The 16,382-nt window shown below is 35.3% G+C and overlaps 1 protein-coding gene across 3 annotated transcripts in view; it reads right to left on the bottom strand.

Annotated features, from left to right (window-relative positions):
- Window positions 1-16,382, bottom strand: part of LOC126972445 (chitooligosaccharidolytic beta-N-acetylglucosaminidase) — a 561,898-nt gene that overhangs the window by 480,878 nt on the left and 64,638 nt on the right. The gene's annotated exons all lie outside the window — the stretch shown is intronic.

Below are 16,382 nucleotides of genomic sequence, written 5' to 3'. Positions count from 1 at the left end.
TAAGCGTTCTTTGTGAAAGAAGCTTTAATATATCTTGAATCTGTGCTCAGTGAGACCTAATATACGAAGTGGTATTTTATTGTTAAATTGAATACCAAGACTTATGAAGAAGCCCTTCATCATCATCAGCCGGAAGACGTCCACTGCTGAACAAAGGCCTCCCCCAAAGATTTCCACTACTATCGGTCCTGCGCTGCCCTCCTCCAACATATTCCAGCGATCTTGACCATTTGATCGTCGGTCCATCTTGTGGGGGTCCTACCAACACTGCGTCTTCCGGTACGTGATCGCCATTCGAGGACTTTACTGCCCCAACGACCATCTGTCCGTCGAACTATGTGCCCTGCCCACAACTAAAGAAGCCCTTAATCCTAGCTAAACATAACAAAAAAGCAGCTTGTTAACTTATAGGTAATATACTTTTTCCTCTTAATTCTGTGCGTTATACGTCGTATCATAGAAATTTTGCTGAAAAAGTTTACTAATACCAGTTTAATACAGTTCTGTTTTCAATTGCAAAGCATCCGAAGTGAAATCTCTGGTTCTACAAAGTTATAATTCTTTGTATACAGTTAGCATTAAATAATTTCGCGGTGGATAAAGCCTTTTGTTTCGCAGCGCCACAAAGGCAAGCGACGACAAAACATATAAGTTTTCTTTCGTATACAAAGTGGTGAATCTTTTGAAGGTAAATTATACGGAGTTACTTTTCCTCTATCATGTTTAGTACTATTTTAGTGGAAAACTATCCTCTTATTAGTCATTATCATAAACGAGCTTTAGGGGTCATTTGATGGTGAATTACTCACGTGTTCTTATGGTTATTTATTTTATTTTATTCCTAAAACTTACAGTTTACACCATTACAGTTTTCAGTTATGATTGGTAAAGCGGCTTTAGTAATAGTTCAGGGCACCCCTGTTTCACTGAGACCAATCTGATCAAATCATATCAAATCAAATCAAAATCACTTTATTCATGTAAGTCACGGAAATGACACTTACGTCAGTGTCAAAAAATAAAGATTTTTTTTCTAATTGAATATACAGCTTTTTCGTAAAGGGTTGAGCTAATGAGAAGAAGTAGCATGAAATTCATTGCCACTCTTTTAAATCATTATTCACATTTTCATCGTTTTACAAATCATTTCAATTACAATATAATATGTAAAGTGATGCAACAAACATACTCCAACATCAAATAGTCAATGCCTTAAACAAGTAAGTCAAAAAAGTAAATGTAAATTCATACAAAACAAAAGTTATTGAGTACAGTAGCGCATCATCCACACATACCGTAAATAAATAAAGGTATTCTGTGAGCATTTTATTTATTTATTTAAGGGATTATATATAAAAAATATAGATATATCTATTGTGATAGCCACTGTTAACTATAGCCCAATGATAACATTGATTCTTTTCATGCATCTTGTTATATTTTGTAGTGAGCTGAAGTATCTCAAGTGATGGAAGAATCTTCCCGAAGAGATGCTACGTTTAAGCAATGAAGGGCCATATTCAGAGAGAATGTGTAACGGGGTTTCATCTGCACTATTACAGAATCTAAACGCTCTGTAATGTCTGCAATGCCTGGGGTTGAGAACACTGGTGTTTGTTTAGCCTGCAGTGCCCGTAAAGGTGTTAGGATGCATAAGTTTTATATATTTATTAAAGCACACCTCATCACATACAATACAATTTTCTTAATTTTATGTTACAGTTAGTAGTTCTAAAGTATAGGACAGTTATAGATTTGTCTATTTAGCCCTACTTCCTCATATGCTGTCTATTTGTTGAAGGATTAGTGTGTTGGAATATCTTAAGCCACCGGAGTGTTGCGCTGGTTGATTTAACAAGACTCCTTGGGACACCACAGAAGGGTTCAAGTTTAAATTAAGTTTAAAGAGAGAGAGCTTTGAAACCAATTCTTGCAAGTTTATCAGCGCAGCCTCTAGCAATACTAAAGAAATGACAGGAGTTTCAAAGTCAAATTCAATATAATTTCTGCAATTCAATTCTTCTGTGCAATACAGTCCTTAAAATGTTGAGGCCAGTTAGCAAAAGAAGCACGCACTCTTTCCATCGGAAAATTCTTTACTGTCAATCGTACGGATTGTTTTAGGGACACAAAAATATCATGGCGTTTAGAGCAAGCCGTACTCTCTAAAACTGACCATAAATCATAACCCAGCAGGATTAAGATTAAGGGGCTTCACTACCTTCTTAACAATGGTACCTGGATACACTTGTGCCTATGTTTTGATACCTTTTTCACAAAAGAATGGCTGATTCATTCCTTCATAGCTAATACCCCACCAAACCATGACTGAAGTCGGATAATGCCCACGTTGCACTCTGTCCATTAATTGGGAAGCTTCCTTAGAGCTTTGAGCATAAATAAGCATTAAAATAATATTTCTTTTTTGCTTAAATGTTGCTCAATTGCAAAAATTTCTCATCCCTAAACAAAATTTTTTGTGACATCCCTATGCGTACCCTTTGCTTCAGTAGTTGTTTAGATTTTACCACCCTATTCTTTTTTAAATTATCATCTATGAAATTACCGGTACGTCTCTTATAGGCTGCAAGTTCTAAGTCATGTTTTAAAATTTGCAGCATGTTTCTAGGTGCTATCTCAATATCCCGAGATAAAATCTTTTGCTTTCGGACAGGATTTATTCGAATTCTTGCCTTTACTGCTTTTTCGTACGAACACTACGTGGACGTCCAGATCTTTTTCTGTCACAGAGGTGGCCTCATTGTACCTACTAATAGCCCGGTACATAAACATTTTACTAATACCAAGCGTATGGAGAGTTTTAAAAATTGCATTTGGCTCCATACTTACTTTGTGTAATGCAATCACAGTGATTTTAGTACCTATCGCAAAATTTTGTACAATATATTGGCGCCAAAATGAAAAAAATCAATGAACAATCAACAATGTAATAATGACAGATTCCAAATTCAAATGTAATATTTGGTTTATTTTTAATTGTAACAGTATTTATGGCTAGACTAAATATATATCTGTAAAGTGCAGATTAAATATTAAACCGACTACATGTTTTTAAAGTTAGGCAGTAAATTAAAGTAACTTTGATCCTAATTATTACCGCTTACAAAATAATATTCAAAGTACAGATAAACAATATTTGCTCGTTGAAATAAATAAATAAAAATATTTAACGACAAAACCACTCCGAAGCCGTAGGATATATAAATAGCAAATGATTCTTTTAAATTGTATACTTGCAATCTAATCAAGTTGTGAGTTAATTAAGAGCTGCATCATCTATCTGGAGCGCGGACTACCGACCACGGGCTCTGAGCGTTCCACCCGCTATTGTCTACAGCCCCGCTGCGAATAACTAAACTCTGTTAGCGACTCTCACTGCCGCTAGGGCTTTCAACTGTTAGTTATAAAAACTAAAGGATACTAAACTAAAATTGGTATAAATTTTATAAAAATTTAACCTATGAAGTATATTATATGAAAAAAACTAGATAATAAGGACTAAACACTAAAGTAAAATTTTTTTACGGTATATTTTTTGGTGCAAATATTTTCTGGATGTGATTCCATTTTAATTTCTTTTGTTGAGATAAGTGCATATTGAATTTAATTATCTATACACTAAAGCAGATATTATTTGAAAAAAAAACATATTTGTTGCGCTAGATAGCTCGGTGCCGCGTGCTCATGTCTATGAAACGAAATTGTAATTTTATTTTGCCATATGAATTCTTTTTTCTTTCCGCTATCGCTGATTTCAACTTCCCCACCTTCTAAGCCGAAAACTAGTTCTCGTTTTCTCTTTCTATCTCTCGGATACCATTCCGTCATGATTTTGCTCCATCTATCATCCCCTCTCACCGTACGAGTAGGAACGTCCGCGTCCTGTCAATTACCATTTCTCTTACTTTAGTTCAACGTGTTTTATTGGTGAACTTCTTTACTGCTCCTTTCCTTATTTTGTCCCATTTTTTCCTTTCCAAAAACTTCTTTTCCATAGAATACTGATATGTTTCTCATTTTGTGTCTTAGGTTTCTACTAAAAAACCGACTTCAAACTATTCAATAAGTAGCACATACAAATACCTAGTAATATTTATTAAGTTATTTTATACTTTTTAGTGTCATAGGTTATTCTATAAACTACAGTAGGAATTTTCTACATAACCTCAGGTAAACTATAATATTTCGTTGCTTTTTACTGCCATAAGAAGTATATTAATAAATTTTTATAACTAAACAGTGACAACCCTAATAAGTATTTACAGGGGAGCCAGTTCCCACTGGCTTGAGTCTCGTTTATAAATGCTATTTTAACGCGGAAAAAAAGATTAATTAACTAATTGAGCTGCTCGACATACGGCTAGGTTTGCAGTTGATTTTTTGTGTTTCATGAGTTTTTCATCGTACAAACGTGTAGACTATATTTCTCTTTAGTGAGGTGCAAATATTTTAGTGTCCATTTATACGTTCTGTTTTAATTCAATATTTCTTTTAGTCAGACCTCTATATATTATTTCTTTAAGGTGTTTTTAAATAATTTGAAGATTCAAAAATCACTTTAAAGCTTTACTTTGACGAAAAATAGAAAAACGATGAAACCTTACACTGAAAATGGGGTGATAAAGAAAACCGAATCGCTGTGATTGCATTACACAAAGTAGCTATGGAGCCAAATGCAATTTTTAAAACACTCGTAAAACTCTAGTGTTCGTATTTTTTTTTTCGAGAGGAGTAAAATACATTTACGTATTGAAGACCCCGAAACGCGGCCCATATGTCGGGCTCGGGTGTAAACACCACCTACCGACTAAAAACCTCCTCTGTGCTGATAGCCCTGAAGGCTTTTACAGCGAAGCCGGGCGGGGTCTAGTGTTCGTACGAAAAAGGTGGTCAAGGCAGTAAGGGAAAGAATTCGAAGAAACCATATCCGAAAGCAAAAGATTTTATCTCGGGAAATGAAGATAGCACCGAGAAACATGTCGCGTATTTTACAAGATGGCTTAGGACTTGCAGCCTATGAGAGACGTATTGGTCATTTCTTAACTGATAATTTAATAAAGAATAGGGTGGTAAACTCGTATAACTACTGAAGCGGTACGCAAAAGGAGGTCACAGATAAAACTTGTTTACGGATGAGAATTTTTTTACAATTGAGCAACATTTTAACAAACAAAATAACCGTATTTATGCTTAAATATCTTAGGAAGCTTCCCAATTAGTCGACTGAGTGCAACTATCCGACTTCAATGATGGATTGGTGGGGTATTAGCCATGAAGGAGTGACTGAGCCATGCTTTTATGAAAAGATATCAAAACATCGGTGCAAGTGTATCAAGATACCATTCTTCAGAAGGTAGTGAAGCCTCTTAACAATAACCAAGAATGGTCCTTCCTCCTGAAAGACTCGGCGCCGGGTCGTAAAGCTCGGTATACGCAGTCTTGGTTGGTAACGAACGTTTCGGACTTCATTAGAGCTGAAGACTGGCCGTTGTCTAGTCCCGATCTTAATCCGCTGCATTATGATTTATGGTCAGTTTTAGAGAGTACGGCTTGCTTTAAGCACCATGATAATTTGGAGTCCGTAAAACAATCCGTACGATTGGCAGTGAAGAATTTTCCCATGGAAAGAGTGCGTGCTTCTACGTTTTGATAACTGGCCTCAACGTTTAAAGGACTGTATTGCAGCCAATGGAAACCACTTTGTTTATACTCTTTATATTTTAAATTGTTTTATATTTATGTATTAAACTAACACACTGTAAAAGTAATCAATGTTTTTTGTAATAGAAAATTTGTTTTTCTTTTTTCAGTATTTATGAAGCTGGTAACGTTACCTCGCTATATGGCCAAACTTATCCTCTGACGTATCAGATCTTGGGTCACCGATCAAATTGATAAAACGCCTGGATAACTCTGTAATGAGTTTTAGTGCCGATAAACCCCAAGGTCAAAATACTTTTTTGTAAAAGTAATTAAAAAAATACTATGAATATACTTACACCGACTGGCCCCACGCTCCCCGTAGCCGTTCGTAACTCGTAGGAATGCAGCACTTGCGTAAGAGTGATTAAAATATTGTTTACTAAATGTATTTGTTTGCTTGAAAATAAGACTATTTTCTATACTATTTTGTAGAAAATTTAAAAATAAAATAAATAGTAACGTTATATATCTTACCTGACTACTAACGATACGAAGTATTCGCACGGTAGCTAGTCTACAGCGTGGAGCGACAATGGCGACGATTAATGAACGCACGTGAAGCAGTAATGTGTAAACATTACTGTGTTTCGGTCTCGAGGGCGCCGTAGCAAGTGAAATTACTGGGCAAATGAGACAAAACATATTCTTATGTCTCAAGATGACGATCGCAATTGTGGTGTTGCTCTGAATTTTTCAGTTTTTCAAGAATCCTGACTGGTGGCACTGCATTGTAATAATTACCGTATTAATTACCATCAGCTGAACGTCCTGATCGTCTCGTCCCTTATTTTCATAAAGAAAAAAGAGCGTAGAGCTAGCTACTTAACCATTATCATTAAAATAAATTCAAAAATGAATATTCATTATTCAACTTTATCATCATCATCATCAGCCGGAGGACGTCCACTGCTGGAAAAAGGCCTTAACCCATAGATTTCCACGACTGTCGGTCCTGCGCTGCCCTCATCCAACGTATTACGGCGATGTTGACTAGATCGTGGGTCCACCTTGAGAGGCCTACCAACACTGCGTCTTCCGGTACGTGGTCGCCATTCGAGGACTTTACTGCCCCAACGGGCATCAGTCCATCGAACTATGTGCCCTGCTGACTGCCACTTTAGTTTCACAATAATTTGGGCTATGTCGGTAATTTTGATTTTCCTACGAATCTCCTCATTTCCGATTCGATTTCGCAGGGAAACTCCGAGCATAGCCCTCTCCATTGCCCTCTGAGCGACCATGAGTTTTCTCTTAAGGCCCATAGTTAGCGACCACGTCTGCGTACCGTATGTCATCACTGGCAACACACACAATTATTCAACTTAATAAATCAATATTCCATAATAATTATGATTGTATAATACTTGTGTTATACTTTAATAAGAGGCTAGCGTAGTCACTGACACCTACTGGTCCCGCGGTCCGCCGTAGCAGGTTAAAACTTGTAGGTTAATACGAGGGCTGCACTAAAAGTATCGGAAATGGAATATTTCCACTGTTCCTGTCATATTAAAATCTTTTTAATCGAAAAATCCTTGGTTTTAAAAATCGAATACCATTTATTTATTTAAAAAAAGATTTTCGGTCTTGTCACAAGGTCAAGTCAAACTTGTTTAGTCGTTGAGAAAATGGAATTGACTCGAAAAAATTCTAGAGCGATGATTTAATAAGACTTTCGAAGTGGTTTAACACAAAAACAGTGTGTTGACCGGATGATTTCTGAATTTGAAGACAAAGCCCCATCCAAAACCACAATTTATCGCTGGTTTGCTGAATTTCAACGTGGACGTGTCAAGCTCAGTGATGATCCCCGTCAAGGTCGTCCAAAAACTGCAGTCACCAAAGAAAACGTTTATGCTGTGCGTAAGCTGATTGAGGAAGATCGACATGTGACATACCGCGAAATTCAGGCAACTTTAGACATTGGCATGAGTCAAATACAAATAATCTAATAAGCTGTGGACGCCTACAAAACGGCCGTTTTGGAGACCCCAACTTCCGAATGGAATGGTTGCTTCAATGATTGGTTCCATCGTATGGAAAAATGTGTCAAATTTCGCGGAGAATACTTGGAAAAGCAAAAAATATATTTTTAAATAGTAATGTTGTGTCACTTCCTTGATTCCCGAAATTTTTAGTGCCGCCCTCGTAGCAACCATGTAACGCTGACCATAATTTTAAAGAAGAAGAAGAAAAATCATTTATTTTGCAACTGAAAGCATACAAGTAGACAAGTATAATTTATATGAACATGCAGAATTGGAGTTCACCTCAGCATAATACTGATCATACCCACAGGTGATATGATCAGTGCAGGTCTTCCGGAGAACCCCAGGTAGTCTAGCGGATGTTCAAATTACTTAAAGGTTATACCTATATACATTTTGTTTCCTAAATTAAATTTTTTGATTTTTATTAATACGGTTTAGTTCTACCCGTTAAGTCATTTAATGTCGCCATTTTATCGACTACATTTTAAATTCGTTTCATTATTGGTAGGAGCTATAATTAATTACATAACTTTCGGCTTGCATGCTTAAAGTAGGGAAAATAAGGGACGAGACGAGCAGGACGCTCAGCTGATGGTATTTGATACGCCCTGCCCATTACAATGCAGTGCCACTGAATTTATGCAAAATCGCTTGTAGATCCAATTAATAAACAAAAAATTGACAGAAAAAAAGTAAACTAGCATCTTTTTTTATCATCGCATTTATTTTCTCAAAATTGATTCCTTTAGAATTCTTTTTAAAGTTATTTCTAACACTACCACCGCTTCGAAAACAAATGGCGCTCTCAAAGAGAAGAAGCGGCGCAACTCTTCCAGCATTCTTCTTTAATAAAATACACAATATTGTACTGTCATTGCTGTTGCTGTAAAATAATCGTAATCTAGTTCTAGACTGTCCGATCTCTTAGATATTCAGCTGTGGAGTGATAGGATTTACGTCAGAGCCATTATTTATTAAAACATTTAAAATTCATAGATAATGACTGAACAGTAGGTGGGACTTTATTTAAAAGTGCAAATACATTTACCTACTTCCATGTGTCAGCAGTAAATTTTCATTATAGGTAATATCCGATCGTGGAATGAACTCCATATCCACAAAGTATCTCAACACTTTCATATTAATTAATCGTACTGAATAATCGAATCGAATCGAATACTGATATTAAACTATTGAATTCATTAATTTTAAAATTACTAATTACTAACTCTTTGTTATTGTACACGCTGTTATTATGTTATTTTAATTAACAAATTTAATTAGTATTGCTCGTATCTGTTTTGGGTGGGTTGGCATCGCATCTCAAACAATATGACTCGAATGTTTAATTAGCGCACTGCAGTCGCCCTCTGGTGGAGGTGGGGGGTGTTCGCGTTATTCATTAAAATGTTTGTCGAAACCCGTTTAGCGCCGCTGTGGTCTCCACACCCACCTCTCCAGCGCCCACTTAGCAATAGTTTTTTCAGTTGGCAGTTTCTGCAACGTAAGTTGTCTTATCAATAAACGCAATGTTAACTCCATGTTTAAAATTACTTCTCCCTGTCATGTAATAAAGTTTTAAATTTGGAATAAATTTACTTCGGGTTTACTAATAATAATTAATAACACAGATTATATGCAGGTTGCAATATTTATGTTGTAATTTTTGAAGTTATACTAATTCTGCTGCTAAACTGATTTTTTTAAATAATAATAATATATTTATTTGCCTAAAACATGGTATACAATGGTGACATAAGACAATCGGTGATTATTTTTTTATTTATTTATTACTAGGAGGTTTTTTAATTACCATATTCTGTTAAAATTTCAAGTGGACTCAGTACTTATGCGTTATAGGTAGTTTTTGGTTCAGCGTTTTCCTCCAAATCAAAATAGTTTTTCAAGTGCCTGACAGAACTAAAGATAAAGTGGTAAAGGACATGCATGCACTTGTCTTTGATGACTCGATTTCCCAAAGGAATTGCGCCGCCACGTGTTCACACAACACTAAAATTATTACTGATTCTACTACGGTTCACTCACTTAGCACGCCGGCATTTATATAAAGTAATTCTCAATTAATTGTTACAAAAGCACCTATGATAAATTCTTCTTCAATGAGGAATATATTAATATGTTGCGCGAGCGTCGATAAAGTTAGGCGAAATTTCAGTAAGTGGATTGCAAAAACTGAATCGATTAGTAGCTAATTACCCAATCGATTGCATCATATCAGGAAGTTGGATAGGGACAAGATATTTTGAATATAGGTGCGGGATGAGAAAGGATATAGTAGCAATTCTGCCATGTCACTTCCAAGATTTAGTTTTTTATACAAACTGAACAACAATAATAAGCTAACATGTTTTGTTAGAACTATACCTAGCAAATAATGAACTAAGTACAACTAAGATTAGAATTTCTTGTCCATAAATTCCTTAAAACTATAGAAACTATAAGTATTTAGACAATTATACAGTTTATTTTTAAATACTTTAGAATTTAAATTTTTAATGCTACTCGGTAACTTATTATAAACACGAACAGAATTTCATACACATTTTGGGAACATCATGTAGAACGAGGCTTTGTGGATCACGTCGGTTCCGCGGATTTAGATCATTAACTGATTTAAACAAGGCTTTATTTTTTTTACAAACATACATATCTCGAAAATATAAAGCGATGGCAAAGGTAACAATCCTACTTTTTTAAATATGGGTTGACACGATTACTCAGGGTGCATACATTACAATGCCTCATACACCTTTTAAGCAATAAATATTTTATTTATATCTCTGCTGTGTCCCGTAATATAAGCCCGTAGCGCAGTACCGATTCTACATGTGCGTGATAAGTCATTATAGCAGTGTTTAAGCTTGTTACGTTTTTGAATTGCTTAAGCGCATATACGAACTTATTTATTCTCTGAGATATATTATCTACTTGCTCTTTCCATTTGAAATTCTCATCTATTATTTCTCCTAGAAACTTTTATACCATATTTGCTACTTCTTTAATTGTTGTTATATTTAGTTGAATATTATAGTGAAAATGATCGCCATAATATATAAGAATTACGGCAATATGAATAAATTCTGAATAATTTATTCATGTTGCCGTAATTGCTAACCATTGCTGCACAAATCTATCAATATTCGGAGCGTTCTTAGCATATGTAGCAATGGAATGTGTATATATAGGCGACAGTCACAGGGCCGGAATTACGGGAGGATAGCAGGAGCCCCGGGGAACCACAAAAGAGACTTTGGAAATAAAAATTAACCGATCGATCTAAACAACTTTTCTTTTATAATTTATTCCGCGTTTTACCTTTACCTTTGTACAAATATGATAATATTATATATTAATATAAATTATTGATCTATATTAATTGTTCACTCAGGCAATCAGTAAAATTTCAAGATGTTATATGGCCCTGATAAGCACTTCCAAAGCTCTCCTGAGTAATAAAAGTGATTTACTTTGGGGACTGGATTTCAGCTTAATTATCAGCGATTTTTCGGTAAAAAAAACTCGAAAGGATCCGTTCGTTGAAGCTTAAATTTAATTCCAGGTAAATCTTGTTTTCGAATATGTATGTTAAGAAATAAGATATATACTTGGTTTCACAATAAATTATTTCTTGGAAATCTTGACAAAAAAAAATTTGTCCATTTTATTTGGAAATTAATTTGGGGCCACGGGGCCTCCTCTCCTATAATGCCCCGAGGTCTTACTTGCTAACTCACTGACTCAGCAACTTATAAAATTTTCTAATTACCTCATAATTTAGATTTGTATAGTACATATGTGTGTGGGTTATAACTGAAATTCCTATTGGCCGCGATTCAGAATTCCGACACAAACATAAAACTCAATAGGTAAACACATAGACAGTAATTGGACTAAACTATGAGAGAAATCGACTGTGTAGTAAATACTCCTTTGTGTGTGTCTCTAACTCTGTAGCACACAGAGATAAAGTCCAAAGGCCCAGTGGTTACAGACCCTTTTGAGGTTATGTCCCTCGTTCGAAATGTTGAAAACAATAATTTAACTTGCTATGACTTGTTTGGGGCTGGTTATTTGTGTTAAAGTTTGCGAGGCGAACTCAACCACTGTGGACTCCGTACAAATTTTTAAAATAATATAATATAGTGATTATTTTTTATGGAAAAGGAGGACAAACGAGCGTACGGATCACTTGGTGTTAAGTGATTACCGCCGCCCACATTCTCTTCCAACAGCAGAGGAATCACAGGTGCGTTGCAGGCCCTTAAGGAAGGTGTACGCGCTTTTTTTGAAGGTACCCATGTCGTATCGTCCCTGAAACATCGCACAAGGAAGTTCATTCTATTGAAAGCTCCTTGAAAACCGCACTATGGAAAACTGCCATATATCACATATTTAGAGATATAGAAAATTTTCGAAGTTGTCATAATACCAGCAGTAGAAAAAGTCAGACGTGCTCTTAATTGTTGATAAAAACGATTGATAACTTAAGCAGGTAGATAAAAACGAAAAAAATCTTTATTTGCTGATCAATTTTGAAAAAAATAGGCATGAGGCTGTGTTCTGCCTTCTGCAATTAATCGTTTGCTTAGAGCCTAATAATCAAAGAAATAATAAAAACAGGCTTGAAAATAGCCAATAAATTTTCAAAGTGAAATTTAAAACATAACAACAGACATAAGCTTATAATGCCTACTACTCGGTTAAGTCGAGTTAGTAAATCTTTCGTGGGGCGATGTATATGCGCGTTGCGTTATTCAAAAGAATTGTTAAAAAACGTTTGTATGGTAAATGTTACCATAACATAAATGACTTTCTTAATGATACCAGAAATTAGGAATGGAGCGACCGCCCTCGGGCTATTAAATAATAAGTTTAATTGTACAATGTTACTTTGTAAACATATCGTTCTTCTCAGGTCTGAGGCATTCATTTTGGAATGGGTTGTAGTTTTTTGACTTTCAATAAGTAATGTCACATCCTCTTTTAAATAAAAATATTTGAATTTGAATAAATAAATTTGAACTGTTCAAACGTGGCGTTTGAACGTTTGCTATTTAGCGGTCGCTTTGGATGACGTCATTGTTTGTGTCCCGTGTTTGTTTACTGTAGCGGTTTTTATTTATGACAATAAGGGACGAGATGAGCAGGATGTTCAGCTGATGGTAATTGATACGCCCTGCCCATTACAATCAAGTTCCCCTCAAGATCTTGAAGATCCTAATAATTCTGATCGGCACTACAATTTCATTCGTCTCCTTGAGACATAAGATGTTAAGTCTTATTTGCCCAGTAATTTCACTAGCTACGGCGCCCTTCAGCCGGAAAGACAATAATGCTTACACATTACTGCTTCATGGCAGAAGTAGGCGCCGTTGTGGTACCCATAATTTAGCCGGTATCCTGTGCAAAGGAGCCTCCCACTGGACCTTAGCGTTTCAGTTACTTCATCCTTATTTTCAATTTTAAAAGTATTGTAAGGTACCTACATAAGTACAAACAATACTAATAATAAGCCGATAACATGGAATACCATGCGATGCAAAAGTACGAAATTAAAATGGTTGGATTTTGTTGTGAAGTTAATTTTTTATTTATTTATTTTTTTATTTATTTACAATAAATTGTGATTTAAAAAAATAAAGTTTATTATATATATCAAATCAAATCAAAATCACTTTATTCATGTAGGTCAATGATATGTAATGACACAAAAAAAATATTGTTCGCCATTCGAGGACTTTTCCGCCCCAGCGGCCATCTGTCCGTGGAACTATGTGCTCTGCCCACTGCCACTTCAGTTTCGCAATCATTTGGGCTACGTCGGCGACTTTTGTTCTCCTATGGATCTCCCCATTTCTGATTCTCTATTTTTCTCTGTGCGACCATGAGCTTTCTCATCAGACCCATAGTTAGCGACCACGTTTGCATACCGTATATTTATGTACAGCTTAGTGTGAATATTGAAAGTTATTATGCAGTACACATTCGATCTTAAACCAACCTAACTTATGTAGTTTACAAGAATTCATTAAACATTTCTATAAAGAGCTTGCTTGTTACTGTTGTGGTTTTACGAAATATTGTTGATTGATGTATAGTTCAGGATAGTGAAGAAAAAGTTGATTATATTCAATATAACATAATGAAACAGAAAGGAGAAAAATGTAATCCTCTTCTGAATGTATATAATACTAGCCTCTTTGGCGTAGCCGTTACCCAACTCATTCCATTCTTCCCTATTTCTCGCTTTGGTCGTCCAGTTCTGGGACCATCCTAACCTTTTCTACTTGTGGCAGTGACGTGGGGCGGGTCTTTGCGTCATGCTCGTGAACAGGCGCTACTTGCGGGATGATCCTGTTACCAGAAACTCTTCTTCATTTTTTTAAAATTAAAGTAAATATGCTTATTATAATCGCTAATAGGATGCTCGCAAAATATCTTTATTTATTTACGGTGTGTTTGGATTGATGCATATCTACTGTACCTACTCAATAACTCGTGTGTTTTTACTTATTAATTTACATTGAATCTTTTTTGACTTACTCTTGTTAGGCGTTGAGTATTTGACGTTTAAGTATTTTTGTTGCTTCGCTTTAAGTATATTTATTGTAATTGAAATGATTTGCAAAACGATTAAACTGTAAATTTTTATTTAATGAGTGACAACGAGTCATTTGCCACTTCTTCTCATTAAAGCGCAACCTTTTCCGAAGTGATGGTAAATAGTAAATAAATAGCGCTCTACAAAGCGCAGGTCCGGCCACACTTGGAGTATTGCTGTCATCTCTGGTCTGGCGCACCCCAGTATCTGCTCGATACATTTGACCGCGTGCAACGTAGAGCAGCTCGAATTGTCGGGGACTCAGTGCTCTGTGATCTCTTGGCCTTGCGTAGAGACGTCGCATCATTGTGTGTCTTCTACCGCATTTATCACGGGGAGTGTTCCGAAGAGCTGTTTAACCTGATTCCTGCCGCCGAGTTCCACCTTCGCACGACACGCCACAAGTTAGGATTTCATCCCCACCATCTGGATGTGTGGCGGTCCTCCACAGTGCGGTTTTCAAGGAGCTTTCTCCCTCGTACTACAAAGCTATGGAATGAGCTTCCTTGTGCGGTGTTTCCGGGACAATACGACATGGGTACCTTCAAAAAAAGCGCGTACACCTTCCTTAAAGGCCGGCAACGCTATGGTGATTCCTCTGGTGTTGCAAGATAATGTGGGCGGCGGTGATCACTTAACACCAGGTGACCCGCTCGTTTGTCCTCCTAATCCATAAAAAAAAATTAAAAAAAAGAAAACTTTTGAAATTCATAAATGTCATTTCCTTGACCTACATGAATAACATGATTTTGATTTGATTTGATTTAATGAATAGGTCTGGCCATCTTTTTCTTACTTTATGTGGAATGCATTTCATTATTTCCGTTCTTCGTTTATCGTTCTACATCCGACATAATATTCGACAACAGAATAACAAGGATAATTTATTTAAACATGATTAAAACTTTGTATATTGTTAATGTTATTACTTCATGATTAACTTAACATATATATGTCTTGATAAGGTTTTTACTTCTCTTGTATGATATTGAGCACGCGTTGTTTTTTAAGCTATTTATATTTATATAAGTTCGTGAGCTTTGGTCAAAAACTTTTCTCAAGTCTCTTAAATGGTAATACATATTAGGTATACATCTACATGATAAATAATAATAATATCTACTTACCTATATGTACAACTGTTCAATAAGGAGTTAGGTAACAACAATTTAAATCATTGTTGACACATATTTTTTTTTTTTCATAATATTGATATACTTTTACACAAATTATTCTGTCCCAGACTAGGCATAGAGGCCTGTGCAAGACAACCATATATTTAATACGATAAAAAATACTTAAAATACATTAAAACATGAATACATCTATGACTTGGAAACCAACTAATCCAATATTCATTATATAAATTTTCTGAGTCAATGAATTTTTTTTAAACATTTATAATATATGTTTAAGTAAGTATATTGTATTAAATATATCTTTGTCTTGTATAGCACAGGCTTATATACCTAGTTTGGAGCAAGATAATTTATTAAAAGTATGGCAATATTGTATTATATGCTAGCTGACCTAGCAAACGTTGTATTGCCATAAAAAGTAATAAAAAAATACAATAATTAAAATTTTGGGGTATAAAAATAGATGACGACCGATTCTCAGACCTACCAAATATATCGTACATAAAATGTATCATACTACAATAATTATTATGTTCGATTGCCATCTTGCAACCCTATTGCGGATCTATAGATGGAACAGAATAATATAAAAATCGCTTGTTGATTCTCAGACCTACCCGATATGCACACAACATTTCATTCAAATCGGTTTATCCGTTTCGGTGGGCTTTTGGTAACAAACACCGTGACTTAATAATTTTAAATATTAGATTATATAATGTCCAATTTTTCATATTATGTTACAACCAAAAAGTAATCTAGTTCTAATTTGAATCTAAGTACATATATCGTAAGTCTCAATTTCCCTTCAAAAAGGCCGAGCAATTATATTTATAATAAGCAAGTACACAGAGACAGTGACATCTCATCACCAAGCAAGGTGTAAAATTAACTGAACTCAAACAA

Source organism: Leptidea sinapis, chromosome 26 (genome assembly GCF_905404315.1).
Source record: "Leptidea sinapis chromosome 26, ilLepSina1.1, whole genome shotgun sequence".
In the NCBI taxonomy this organism is placed as follows: Eukaryota; Metazoa; Arthropoda; class Insecta; order Lepidoptera; family Pieridae; genus Leptidea; species Leptidea sinapis.
The sequence above is the reverse complement of the archived record's forward strand: the minus strand, read 5'-3'. Positions and strand labels throughout refer to the sequence as shown.